Source organism: Schistocerca cancellata, chromosome 8 (assembly GCF_023864275.1).
Source record: "Schistocerca cancellata isolate TAMUIC-IGC-003103 chromosome 8, iqSchCanc2.1, whole genome shotgun sequence".
In the NCBI taxonomy this organism is placed as follows: domain Eukaryota; kingdom Metazoa; phylum Arthropoda; class Insecta; order Orthoptera; family Acrididae; genus Schistocerca; species Schistocerca cancellata.
This window is the reverse complement of record NC_064633.1, coordinates 518,064,081-518,079,800: the sequence shown is the minus strand read 5'-3', so window position 1 is coordinate 518,079,800 and position 15,720 is coordinate 518,064,081.

The window sequence follows — 15,720 nt, the reverse complement described above, 5'->3', positions numbered from 1 at the left end:
GTGGGGCTCGAATACAAGATTACCGCCCGCTAACACTCGTCAACTGCGACGTGAAGATATTCACCAGACTATTAGCAAACCGTCTACAACCGACCCTACCTTACGTCATCTCGCCAGATCAGACTTCCCTAGGGGGTTTCAACAACATCCACACAGCACTGTGTCGATACCGTGACTTAATAGCCCTAGCCAGGGCACGCCGCATCCCGGGAGCGCTGGCGTCACTAGATTTTAGCCAAGTTTTTGATCGAGTGGATCACGCGTACCTAACGTCCGTCCTCCAGCACATGCAGCCCCCACAGCAATTCACAGAAGTAGTGATGCGCCTCCTCCGAGGGGCGACTTCCAAAGTGATCGTTAACGGGCGTCTCTCGCAGTCCCTCCCGATTTTCCGCTCCGTCCGTCAAGGCTGCCCCTTGTCGACGTTACTATATGCTCTGGCACTGGAACCGCTCCTCTGTGGCCTCCGTCAACGCATCACCGGTCTTACCCTACGTGACGTCACATTTCGCTGTACAGCATATGCAGACGACCTGGTTCTCGTGTTCCGCAATCGCGACGATGTCAACAGAGCACTAGAATGGATTACCACGTACGGTGTGGCTTCCGGCAGCTGTCTCAACGTCGCCAAATCGGTCGCCATGGCCATAGGAGACGGGTTGACCTCAGCGTGTGTCGAACCCCTACAGCTTCGTGGCACTATCAAATGTCTCGGAATAGAGTTTCACGACGACATACGGCGCACTGCGGCTCTTAACTACCGCCGCTTATTAGAACAAATTCTGATCCAGATCTTCAACCTTCGTCTGCGGACCCTCGACATTCTCCAAAGGACACACTTCGTCAATGTTTACCTCGCATCACGACTTCCCCACATAGCGCGTGTATTTCCAATACCGTTGCTGATGGCTCGACGTCTATTAGCGGCATTCGGAGCCTACGTCAGTACAGGTATGCCCTTCAAAGTCAGTTATGAGTCACTGACCCTTCCCACAGAAAGATGAGGTCTTAGTCTAGTCCATGTCCACGACAGAGCTGTGCCCCTGTATGTCAGCTCACACATCAAGCTGTGGCGCCACCACCCGGAAAGTTTGACATGTTTGCTGTTGGAGTCCTTAGCTCCGCCCTCCCTTATGCCCCCACTGACGACGCAAGACATACCCCCACCCTTCTACTACTTCGGGAACTTTTACATTGAACACAGCTATGTCCGTATCGCAGTACCACCGACGAAACAGGCGTCGGCGCGGGATATATATCATGTCCTACAGCAGAGGTGCCCACCAAACATCGCGGAGACCAAAAGCCCTCAGGTTAATTGGAAGGTGGTGTGGAAGACGATTCACGCGGTTCCACTGGACACAGCCGTCCGACCCACATGGTACATCACAGTCAATGGTAAACAGATCACCCGATCACGCCTCCACAAGATAAACATGGCGGAATCGCCTCTCTGCGTAGACTGCGGGATATCAGACACGGACGAACACCGTCTCACATGTGGCGCGGCAGAAGACGTATGGCGCTTGGTGCGACAAATTTTGTCGTATTCTCTACGACTGACTCCGGAACACATTACACCTCGGTTTCTACTATTTCCGGATCAGCAGTATTTCCCGCGCGCCAAGACCAACGCCGTCACGTGGATCTGTGCGCATGCGGTACACTACTTATTCCACGATGGACCTAAAGATGTATTCGACTTTTGGAACTACCTACAAGAACGTCATTGCAACATCGTACTGAACCCAAAATACAGACAGTATTTTTCTAATTACTTAGGGAGTGCCCTACGCGACCCTCCACGCAGCTGGATCATCAGCAGGTAGGAGAAGACACCCATTGAGTGAGCTGACAAGACTAAGTTCGATTCTCGGTGGAATAACATGATATACGTGAAGACGTACCTGGATGATGAAGCATAAGGAGAATAGCGACACACCCTTCTGAATCCTGTACGAAGCACTTTTTTTTTTCTTTTTCCCCATATACATTACCTCCGTGTAGGAACGTGCCGAGATATTGTTTTCTTTTTCTCAGAGCATGATGCGGTGCTAGATACATTTATTTTTGTTGTGGTATAAAGTAAAACCACAATAAGAATGTATTAAAACCAGTAAATAAAAATAAATAAATAATAATTCCCACAAAAGATTTCCCCTTCCCATCCCTGATTCCTTGACGGACGAATCTGATCGCTCTGCCTTCCCCGCCCTCCCCCACCTCCTTAAAAAAAATGCTCCGTAATCGCTGTGTCGATGGATCGAGTTCCGCTCGTCAGTTTTTTTTTTTATTTTCTACGGAGTCATTTTCTTTACTATTTGTATTACAATTGATATAATGGGAAAAATACGTGTAATCGGATGAACTTTTATTAAATTTACAATGTTATTTGGCTGTCTACAAAGTTTTATTATCACAAATAATATAATATTCATAACTATCGACTAGTAAACGACCAAACGCATAAAGTGATACTGAAAATGTATGTTTGTCCGAGATTTGAGAAATCCCTTATACCTGGAAGGAGCCCGAAACTACCTGTTACCTGCAAGTTTTGACCGGCACACACGGCTTTCGAAAGATGTACAATTAATCGTCGCTTTCGACATTACGAGTACAAGTTGCAGGATGATATTTTTCGTCAAAACATGGAAAATATAAAGTTATGAATATTAGATTATTTGTGATAGTAAATATTTGTAGGCTGCCAAATAACGTTGTAAATTTAATAAAAGTTCATCCGATTACACGTATTTTCCCATTATATGAATTGTAGTATAAATAGCAATGAAAATGACTGTGCTAAAAATAAAAAAAAACGGACGATCGGGACTCGATCCAGCGACACAGCGATTTCGGTGCTTGAACACCAACCAATAGGCTGCCGCAGCTTTATGGTAAAAACGGCCACGCTTAGATATATATTTGACGACCGAAATTATCTCGCAATTTTCTCAATAACGCTTGAGAAGTACGCACTACTGCTTACACATTTTGTTGTCCTCATGGGGTACTACGAGTGTACGAAGTTTGCAGTAAATCCGCGTTCCGAACGTCGTGGCCTCCCCTTGTTAGAACTACTTAAACCTAACTAACCTAGGGACATCACACACATCCATGCCCGAGGCAGGATTCGAACCTGCGACCGTAGCAGCAGCATGGTTCTGGACTGAAGCCCCTAGATCTGCTCGGCCACAGCCGCCCTACGAGAGTTAAAGGACATGAAGAAGAGGTAGTGTCTGACGGGAGAGGGCAGCGTTTTAACATATACCCGTTGTTACTCAGTCTGCATACTGAATAAGTTATGACCTCGAAAGGTAATTAAAGTATAGGGAGAAGATGTAAGAACTCTGAGCTTTGCCAGTGACATTGTAATCCGCGCGGGATTAGCCGAGCGGTCTCAGGCGCTGCAGCCATGGACTGTGCGGCTGGTCCCGGCGGAGGTTCGAGTCCTCCCTCGGGCATGGATGTATGTGTTTGCCCTTAGGATAATTTAGGTTGTTGTTTGGTAAGCTTAGGGACTGATGACCTTAGCAGTTAAGTCCCACAAGGTTTCACACACATTTGAACATTTCACTGACATTGTAATGTCAGAAGCGTCAAAGGATTTGGAAGGGTAGTTGAATAGAATGGATAGATCCTTGAAAAGAGGATGTAGGATGAATACCAATCAAAATAAAACGAGAGCATTGGAACACAGTGGAATAAAACAGATGATATTGAGGGATTTAGATTAGGAACAGAGGCACAAAAGAAATAGACAAACTGTGTTGTACTGTAGGCGAAAAAGAGAATGTACGAGTATATAATGTAGTTTTGAAACAGATAAATTTGCAAACATCGAATCTAAATTTAAGTACTTTGAGTTCTTTTCTAAAGACAGTTGTGTGAGATGTGGCTTTGTATGGAAGTGAACCGGGGATGATAAATACACTAACGGAAATGATAAACCGTAACACCAAAAACTAATTAATGTAGAGTAAAGAAATTTAGGGAATACATTTGTCCAGGTAACAAATGGCTCTGAGCACTATGGGACTTAACAGCTGTGGTCATCAGTCCCCTAGAACTTAGAACTACTTAAACCTAACTAACCTAAGGACATCACACACATCCATGCCCGAGGCAGGATTCGAATCTGCGACCGTAGCAGTCGCGCGGTTCCCGACTGCGCGCCTAGAACCGCTAGACCACCGCGGCCGGCAGTTCAGGTAACTCATTTAAGTGATTAACACTGCGAGATCCTAGGTTCATGTAAGTACAAGATAGGTAATTGCAAATACAGAATGCTGGTACATTAATAACCGGTGTAGCCGCCAGAATGTTGAGTGCAGGCATGCAGACGTGCACATGTTGTGTTGTACAGGTGCTGGACGTCCGTTTGTAGGATGGAGTTCCTTGCCTATTGTACTTGGTCGGCCAATACAGGGACGGTTAGTGCTGTTTGTGGATGACGCTGAAGTTGTCGTCCTATGATGTCTAGTGTTTGCTCGATTAGAGATAGTTCTGGTGATCCAGTACGCCAACATGACGACACTCTATAGACCATGTGAGGCTACAACCGCGATATGTGGGTGAGCGTTATACTGTTGGAAAACACCTCCTAGAATGGCAGTACAACAGTACAATTTCGCAGTCACGGTGCATAGGATAACCACAAGAGTGCTTCTGCTGTACGAGGTGCATTCAAGTTCTAAGACCTCCGATTTTTTTTCTAATTAACTACTCACCCGAAATCGATGAAACTGGCGTTACTTCTCGACGTAATCGCCCTGCAGACGTACACATTTTTCAAACGCTGACGCCATGATTCCATGGCAGCGGCGAAGGCTTCTTTAGGAGTCTGTTTTGACCACTGGAAAATCGCTGAGGCAATAGCAGCACGGCTGGTGAATGTGCGGCCACGGAGAGTGTCGTTCATTGTTGGAAAAAGCCAAAAGTCACTAGGAGCCAGGTCAGGTGAGTAGGGAGCATGAGGAATCACTTCAAAGTTGTTATCACGAAGAAACTGTTGCGTAACGTTAGCTCGATGTGCGGGTGCGTTGTCTTGGTGAAACAGCACACGCGCAGCCCTTCCCGGACGTTTTTGTTGCAGTGCAGGAAGGAATTTGTTCTTCAAAACATTTTCGTAGGATGCACTTGTTACCGTAGTGCCCTCTGGAACGCAATGGGTAAATATTACGCCCTCGCTGTCCCACAACATGGACACCATCATTTTTTTCAGCACTGGCGGTTACCCAAAATGTTTTTGGTGGCGGTGAAGCTGTGTGCTTCCATTGAGCTGACTGGCGCTTTGTTTCTGGATTGAAAAATGGCATCCACGTCTCATCCATTGTCACAACCGACGAAAAGAAAGTCCCATTCATGCTGTCGTTGTGCGTCAACATTGCTTGGCAACATGCCACACGGGCAGCCATGTGGTTGTCTGTCAGCATTCGTGGCACCCACCTGGATGACACTTTTCGCATTTTCAGGTCGTCATGCAGGATTGTGTGCACAGAACCCAAAGGAATGCCAACTCTGGAGGCAATCTGTTCAACAGTCATTCGGCGATCCCCCAAAACAATTCTCTCCACTTTCTCGATCATGTCGTCATACGGGCTTGTGCGAGCCTGAGGTTGTTTCGGTTGTCACACGATGTTTTGTCTTCATTAAACTGTCGCGCCCACGAACGCACTTTCGACACATCCATAACTCCATCACCACATATCTCCTTCAACTGTCGATGAATTTCAATTGGCTTCACACCACGCAAATTCAGAAAACGAATGATTGCACGCTGTTCAAGTAAGGAAAACGTCGCCATTTTAAGTGTTTAAAACAGTTCTCATTCTCGCCGCTGGTGGTAAAATTCTATCTGCCGCATGGTGCTGCCACCTCTGGGACGTATTGACAATGAACGCGGCCTCATTTTAAAACAATGCGCATGTTTCTATCTCTTTCCAGTCCGGAGAAAAAAAATCGGAGGCCTTAGAACTTGAATGCACCTCGTAATACCAATTCGCACTCCAGGTTTAGGTCCAGTGTGTATAGCACGCAAACAGATTGCTTGCAGGGCGTTAACTGACCTCCTTCTAACCAACACACGGCCACCACTGGCGCTGAGGCGGAAGCACCTTTCATCAGAAAACACGACAGATCTCCATCCTACCTTCCAATGAGCCCTCGCTTGACACCACTGAAATCGCAAATGGCGGTTGTTTGGAGTAAGTGGAATGCACGCCACAGGGTGTCTGGCTCGGAGCTGTCCTTGAAGTAAGGCCGGTATTACACTATCAAATTTCTTTGCCAAAGATTTGATCAAAGATGTGATCAAATATTCCGTCAAATATATTTGACAAAGATCTTTGTCGTAGCGCTAGAAGGGGTATTACACTGTCATCATATTTTTCGTCAAAGTTCAAGATGGCCGACAACAACAACTTGTTAACAGCAGCAGTTGCATGTACCAGAATTGCACTGAGTGCATGTGCGGAAGAGAAGCGGGGAAAAAAAAAGAAACAAACCTTGGTGAAACCGTGGGTTTTACGACACGATAAAAGCATTCAACAAAACTTGTTACGTGAGCTTATAGTGGAGGCCGTCAAGCTGTACATCAATTACTTAAGAATGGTTGAGCATACGTTTCTGTATGTTCTCAATGAAGTGTATCCTCGTATCACAAAGCACAATATTCACTTAAGAACTGCTACATCTGCAGAAGACAGGCTCACTGTAACACTGCGATTCCTTGCTACAGGAGAGGGTTAGATTAGGTTAGGTTAGATCAGGTCTCCAACCTTCGTAATCTGTTTTTGTATTCAACGTGCCTCACACTGTAAAGCGCCTCATCAGCTTCATACATCTCTATTACTTTTGTAGTTGTCGGCACACACCAATTGCATTTACCCGCAATGTTTATAAAAACACTACAGACGACAGAATGCAGCGATGCTAGCGCTCCATGTGGTAACATGTCACATTGCAGTGAACAGAAGACAAGCGACTTCTTTGATCAAATCTACATCGAGTCCCTAGATTTGATCAAATATTGGACGACATTTGACGAAGTTCCCTGTTACATCATCAAATATCTTTGACAAAGATATTGGACAAAGATATTTGATAAAGAAATTTGATAGTGTACTACCGGCCTAACCGACTTGTAACAGTTCGTTGTGTCACTGCGGTGTCAACTGCCGTTCAAGTTGTTGCTGCAGATGCAGTACGAGGTGCCAGAGCCACACGTCGAACACGGTGGTCTTCCCTCTCGGTAATGCCACGTGGCTGTCCGGAGACGGCCTTCTTACGGCCGTGCATTCTCGTGACCACTGCTGCAAGCAGTCATCTACAGTGCCTACGTTCCAGACAACTCTGTCTGCAAAATCCCAGAAGGAACATCCAGCTTCTCGTAACCCTATTACACGACCTCTTTCAAACTCAACAAGGTGCTGATAGTGGTGTCTTTGACGCCTTAAAGCCATCCTTGACTGACATCAACTCACCGCGTACAACCTCGCAGATGACTAACGCTCACGACCGTTAACAGCGTGTATTTAAAGCAAATCTGATTTTCCTTCTCATAGTGGCGCTACTAGCGTCACTTTTATACAAATGGTTTGAAATTTAAATAAACATCATCTTTTAGATGTAGAAACACTCTTATTAACTTTCGTTCACGTCACACAACTCCTTCTTGGTGATGCGTTTTTTTCCGTCAGTGTGATTCAGACAAGAAGAGAATTACTGAAACATAGTGCCACAAGAGTTGAAGATCAGACAGGTAGATCGAATGACTAGGGAAGCGGGACAGAATCAAAAAGAATAGAAATGACATTTATGGAGCAGAATTATACCTTCCAAGATGCTACTCCAGGAGGGTGTAAAAATGAATGTGCGCATCGGAAAATAATAAACGCTAAAATGATCATTTGGTCCTGTCTGACTACCCCTTTAAGAAGATCTTAGGATCTCTTAATGCTCTTTTTTTACATATAAATTAAAATCGAAATATAAATGAATCACGAAGGCAACTAATACTACTAAATGATTAACGTTGTTGTTCAATTTATATTTATTATAGATCAAATTAACCTTTGAAGTACAATTGTCTATATTTCCTAACTAAAATTATTAATCAATTGCCCAACTCTGCCCCTTATTATGGCTTTGCAGTCTAATATCACTAACGCGAAATGACTGACATCATCTACATACCAAACACTAGAAGACCCTACTTTAAAAGATAATCTACAGTGGTGTGGAACCTCAGTGGAAATAAACTAACGTGATCACAGCTGTTTAGCTATATAGTCCTAATAAACCGAAGCAATTTGCGATATCACCGTATGTTCTGCGTCCGGTGCATCGAAGTGATGTTTCTCGTACTCGCCTGCGACAATGAAAGAACTCCAGCCACAAATGAACTCTTTCAAACACTAGGACGGCAGAAGGCGGTCCTCTGACTAGTATACTCTAATACTGGCTTCTCCTCTCTGTGTTCTACAGACGAGAAACGCGAACTCCCAGCCACAAGGACGGAGTTCAGATAACGTCTCAACATGAGTATGGGCAGAAGAAGCGCTCTCAGTCACTGAACGCTGCATACTTAACGACGACTTCCAACCTGGGGGTCAAGTCCAGAATCGTATAGGTTCAAAACAGTACAGTGCCTAACTGTTCTAACTGTAAACTCTCCTGGGAGCAAAGACAGCAAGTCCGTCTGTACCAACAAGTCAGATACCGGGCGACCGTCACACGCGGGCGCTCACCACAGAAAACCTCGTCTCTCCACCGCTGACTTCCCAGCAAGGCTCGGCTCCCCACCCTCGTAATTCCGAAAACGAATCGTATTCCCGAAAACACGGAATATTCTCCCTCTCTACTGATTCCTCCGAACGCCGACCAACCATATTTTAGACTTTTGTCGTCCAGCGCGGAAAGTTTGCGAGAATAAAAAGCTATATTCGTACAATGGTACGCTTCTGCGTGGTTTCCGGGTCGCCGCTTCTTCATTCCTCTCACATGCGTCAAAGATTTGCAGAGTTCTCGGTTATCCTTGCGGTCCTGCTACAATAGCGGCCGGGCGTCACCCTACTGTGCTCCAGAGCTCAGGTGCCACGACGTCTGTCTAGCTACTTCCTGTGTTTAAGCAGGACCAACACCTGTGCGAGCCACCCACCCAGAGCTTGAGTTCTGCCTGCCGTTTCATCTGCACTGGCGTTTCAACCTCTATTAATATAGGCAATCATTCATTACGCCATTCTGTTAATAAAGACACTCCGTCACCTTTCATGCAATAAGCGTTAACGATTATTTACAAGGCGTACGGTGACAATGTCAGTCTCCTTTAAATATTCATATATACGATGTACAACCTATCAAATGATACCTAATTGTGGTTGTAGTTCACGGCAAAGTATGTGGATGGGTGCTTGTAAGGTGCGAGATCATAGTCACCTTAGAACCTCCATAAAAATTCCTTCAGGAAAGACTTCCTAAAATTTAAATTTGGATTCTGTGCTAGAAAATTTATCTGTTTCAGAACTGTATTTGTTGCTGTTGCCCGTCTACGTTATGTATCTTCTCGCCTATCGTAAATTATTTTACTGCTTCAATAACAAAATTCGTCTATTTCTTTCTAACCTAATTCTCTCAGTATCATCTGAGGGAGTGAGCGCAAAAATTGTTGAGCGAGGCAAAGGCCTGACTACAATAAACTGGTTCGAATCGACTTTACATACTGTAGTCTGTAACCTCCCCACAAAATTATTATAAAAAAATAAAAATGAACCACGAACCAAGTGTAAACTCCCCACAAAATCAATTTTAATGTAACCTCTGAACAAAATTGGCTCCCATTTATAGTCTCCGTGCAGAAATGCATTCACATTTAATGTAACCACAAAATTGAATTCCTAAACGCGGAAATAATAAAAAAAAATTCAGTAACCTGGTAAATTTTATGACGAAAGCAGCGCTGCGCCTCGGCCCTGTATTCTGAATAAAAAAAAGAAAAATTCTTACCTCAATAAAAACTGCAAATATATATCTGATCTTGTGTAGAAATTTTTTGGCACAGCTTCGTGCAATGCTGGCGTATATTTTTTTTTTTATTCTTGGAAGGAATGATCATGCATTAGAAATATTCTTTAAATTGAAATGAATGCTTTTGTCAAAAAAATTACTTTATATTATAAAAATTACTATTGGGGCATTTTTTATAAAGGAAATTAATTACACTTAATATACATTACTAGATATGTGCAAGGCTGCTTCTTTACCTTCTACAGTAATACTCATCCTACAGAGTCCCGACCAGAGCAGACTGCCGACACGCGCAGGCACGTGCCGACTCCTGTCGACTACTGCAGACAACTGCAGACTACTCAAGACTACTACTGACTACTGCCGACTCACGCCGACTAGCGACAAGCAACAACTAACTACATACTACTCTCTGGTCAGAGACTCTGCCATGCCTCGCCCATCGCCGGCAACACATACGTCTTACATAACCCTCCACTGGGGTGGGGGGGGGCAAAAATTTGGCAGCGATGGTGAGTCAATTGGACTTGCCATGAGCAAAAAATTTTTCTTAATTAACTAAGTTTACAATCACAGAATATATACATGTATATAAGTGCAGAACATGAAATAAAATATAGTGCACATGCACTGAGTACAGAATATACCAAGCAAAGACAAAATGTATACACAATGAGTACAAAACATACTAACAACTGACATAAAGTGCACACGCACTGTAGTGCAGAATATCAGGAAATCACAAAATTATATGCAATGAATACAAATCATATTAACAAAATGAAAAAAGTGCACACGCACTGTAGTTCAGAATATATCAGCAAATCACAAAATGTATATGGAATGAGTACAAATCATATTAACAAATGACATAAAGTGCACACACACTGTAGTACTGAACATATCAGGAAATCACAAATGTATAGGCAATGAGTACAAATCATATTAACAAATGACAAAAGTGCACACGCACAGTAGTTTTTTTTACTGTTTTACAAGAACTAGGATAGGAAAGGGAAGGAATGCATCATGGTTGTAGCACTTTAGGTTGCACGCAGCTGCACTGAAAGTCCATGTCTTTCTACAGAAGCACAACACCAAGTGAGACAATCTGAAGTTCTTTTCCCTGAAGTATTAATCAGCGTAGCCAAGACACTGAAATGTCGTAGTAATATTCCATGTTATTATTTTGGTAGTACATTAGGTACACCAAACAGTGGAACCATAGTAGCATCTCCATCGTTCAAGGTGGTGGACAGCATGTCGTGTCAACACCACGTTCTTGTAAGGTACACCAACGTAGAATTAGTGCAAAAACCAAATACAGTGCTCCATGATCATGAGGATAGACAGGGTAAACGGATATTGCAGTAATTTCTGGTAATTAGGTCAGAAGGTGAAGGACATTAAGTCACATACTAGTCTTCATTGAGAATTACACTAGTCTAACAACTGATTTGAGTAACTGGTGGCACTCATCGCCCAGTTACTGAACATTTCTGTACCATGTATGAAGTGTTGCAGAATAATGTTCATAAGTAATCTGTTTACAGAGAACATTGGCACTCATTGACCAGTGACAAACCATTTTTATACATTATTTAAAAGTGATCATTCAAAGCAAGAGTTAATTAATGTGATACCATTTACATAATTCATCTAGTTATAGTAATCATTGGCACTCATTCGCCAGTTACAAACCATCAGAAGCCATAGTCACAGTAATCATTGGCACTCATTGGCCAGTTACTAAACGTATAGCAAGTACTGAATATTACAAAACCTTTTTCATCATTCAAGTGACATATGACATATTTAAAAATAAATATTGGCACTCATTAGCCAGTTACAAAGTATTCTTATATTTTTATAAAACCGTATTCAGTATTATTCAGAAGTTATCATTCATAAGGAGGGTCAAGTATTGGCATAGCATTTAAGAGTATAACAAAAATATTATTTACAGAAATTATTGGCACAGTATTTATGCATTATTACAAAGCATCATTCAGTATTACTCAGAACTCATCATTCAAGTGACATAGGACACATTTAAAATGTAACACTCTGTAACTATTACTCAAGGTCTGTGGTTAGAAAACATTACGCAGAACTCATCATTCAAGTGACATAGGACATAGTGAAAATGTAACATACTGTGACTATTACTCAAGGTCTGTGACTAGAAAACATCATTCAGTATTACTCAGAACTCTCTTAAACTGCTAGCATTATTTGGGACAGGTAATATATTTTTGTTTTTGTTTTTTTGTTTTTTGTGCTGACAATGCATTGCGTTGCGATCGATAAATAATTACTGGGGGATAACAATATTTGCTTTTGAGTTATTGCTGCAAATGAAGATGTGTAACGTCATTCGTCATGAGTCAGCTGTAGCAAGGTTATGAAACAAGTAGAGTATATGTGATCACATTCATGAATGACACACGTTTAATGATTAACTGCTTATGGCGTATTAATTTCGTGAATAGCTTCTCCTAGAAAAATACAAAACGGATTATTAAGCTGAAAGAAGAAACGCATATTACGCTGGAAAGTAGTGAACTTTAAATTAACAGGTAGTGAAATGTGTATAAAATATATATGTTCTCTAGCTGTCCTTTCCAAAACTTTCAGTCATCATACCATGCGACATAAGACATACTGTCAAAACGAACTGCAACAAATACTTAAGTAAGTACATAGTATAAATACATAAACTTCAACATGATCCTCATCTGCAAAGAAAAACTTCATTATCCATATCATCATAAATCCATTATTATCATCACTTGTAAAGAAAAACTTCATTATCCATATTAACATATTCTTCATCATTATTCATCACCATTCATTATCATCTGCAAAAAAGTCACTTCATTATTCATTATACAACTACTCCTTATTTCTAGCATATTTCATCACTAAGACTAAGATGTGTAGTTCTGTCTGACAGCCCGCATCAATCGCCTCGTATTCTGAAAGAAAAAATTAGTTAAGACTGCTATCATACGATGTGTATAGTATATTCTCGTTAATGCTTGTTAATTCTGATCGATTTACTCTTCGTGATGAGGTATTGCATCTTCTTTCGTTCATTCCGAAGGTGAAATTCCCGTTTCTGTTTAATTTATTTCATTTACACGTTATTTCTTTCTGAAAATGATGAACAAAGATTAATGTCTTGCATTTAAATCATATACCCATTAAATAGAAACTAGTTTCTAGTGATCTAATTGAGCATACAGCATAGCATGACGGAAAACGTAATAAGTCAAAAAACACAGACAGTGTGCAGGTGCAAAAATGTACACAGAGTATCACAATGTACCAGCAAAAAAAAATGTAAAATAGTCACGATGTTGAGATATCATAAGGCAAAATGTCAAAGTCAACTGGTGTTTGTTATATCTTGAATATTTCATAGTGCATACAAACAAAACAGGAAAACAATCATACATACATGAAAAATGGAAAATGTGCACAGTCTGATGTGTAACGACAAGAAAAGCGACCTGCTAACCTTACCTTGCCGGGCACTTGCCAAGAAAAAATACGATAGTCATCAGTAAGTAGTCACATAAATATAATTGCATAAGTGGTCATAAAATGTGTAAGTTCATCTGGAAAAATATGCACGGTCTGACGTGTAACGACAAGAAGAGCGACCTGCTAACCTTACCTTGCCGGGCACTTGCCAAGAAAAAATACGATAATCATCAGTAAGTAGTCACATAAATATAATTTCATAAGTGGTCATAAAACGTGTAAGTTCATCTGGAAAAAATATGCACGGTCTGATGTGATGTGTAACGACAAGAAGAGCGACCTGCTAACCTTACCTTGCCGGGCACTTGCCAAGAAAAATACGATAATCATCAGTAAGTGTTCGTGTGAATATAATTGCATAAGTAGTCATAAAAAAAGAATTAGGAAATGGCATTACAGTGTGATAAATCATAAAGTATGTTCATTCATAAAGGGTTTGATGTTGGAGACATGGTGATTGCCCTTGCTTTTTCTGGTTCTCAAAGTTTCGACGTGTACTACATTGCGGTGAGGAATGCTGCGACTTCGATATGGACCTGCATATAGAAGCTCAAATTTACTGCATCTATTCTTTCCTCTGTTGGATAAATAGTGTGTACGTACTAATATTTTCTGTCCACTGTGAAAGTCACGGAGTGTACAAACCTGTTTCTGCTGTCTTCTCCGGCGCTCTGCGGCACGTTTGATGTTGTTCAGCGCAATGTCAATTATTTCATGGTGTCGTAGTCGACGAGATGTAGGAAAGGTTACTAATTCTATAATTTTGTTTAGTGGTTCAACATTTTTCAGCATAACTGACGGAGATAGCATAGTAGATTCATTTGGTATGGAATTAATTACATCCTGGAATGAGAGTATGTGTGTGTCCCAATCAATATGTCTTTTATGGCAGTATATTCTACACAGTTCACCAATTTCTTTCATTAATCGTTCACAACGGTTCGAAGAAGCATGGTACCTGGATATATAGATCGGATAAATGTTTCTAGCTCGTAACACACGTGTCCATATAGCAGATCGAAACTGTGGTCCATTGTCGGAAATTACTTTCAACACATGCCCTACTTGAAATATAAAATGTTTTACAAATGCTTTCGAAACAGTTTTAGCAGTAGCTTTGCGTAACGGAGTGAAGGTAACAAATTTTGAAGTGAGTTCAACAGCGACAAAGATGTAGCAAAAACCTATATTAATTCTGGGAATCGGACCAAAAATGTCTACTGCGGCCATGTGTCTCAGTTTAACAGGTACAATGGGATGTAAATGGAGGAATATGCGAAGTCGTATCTGACTTAGCTTTCTGGCAGATTTTGCATGATGCTAAAACTCGTCGAATACGTTTCTCCATATTGGTAAAATAACAGTTCTGTCTCAGTATAAGAAAACATTTTCTGGCTCCGTAATGTGCGTAACTTAAATGAGTATACCAAATTAATTTGTTAACAAGTTCGTCAGGAATGCATAATAACCAATTGTTGCTGTCAGGGTGAGAGCGGCGAAACAGAATATAATTGCGTACAGTGTAATGGTTTCTAATTGTAACATTATTCCTATCTTGCCAAAGGTGTTTAATCTCTTTCCATACGTTGTCTTTACTCTGTTCTTGTGCTATGTCTTGTAATGACCACGAAATGAAATTTTCAAATGCAACTTGTTGAATGTACATGACGCTGAAATTTGCTTTGCAGAAGTTGGTTGCGATGTCTTGCTGATTGTTGCTGAGAGAACGTGATAGAGCGTCTGCTACAATATTTTGTGTGCCGGGAAAGTGAACAATTGTAAAATTAAATTCTTGTAAATAAAGTTTCCATCTGCTTAATCTGTCGTGAGTAAATTCAGCCGAAAGTAAAAACTGTATAGCTCTATGGTCTGTGTAAACGGTCGTATGTCTTCCATAAAGGAAATGCCGAAATCTCGTAAATGCCCATACAACACATAATGTTTCAAGTTCAGTAACAGAATAATTACGTTCAGCAGGTGACAGAATGCGACTCGCAAAGGCGATGTTTTTAATTACTGTAGAACCATCTTCTTCAATTTCCTGAAAAATGTGTACGCCTAAAGCGGTGTTAGAACTGTCGGTGGCAATGGAAAAATTTCTAGTAAAATCTGGATGTGATGACAGTGGTGCATTCGACAAAG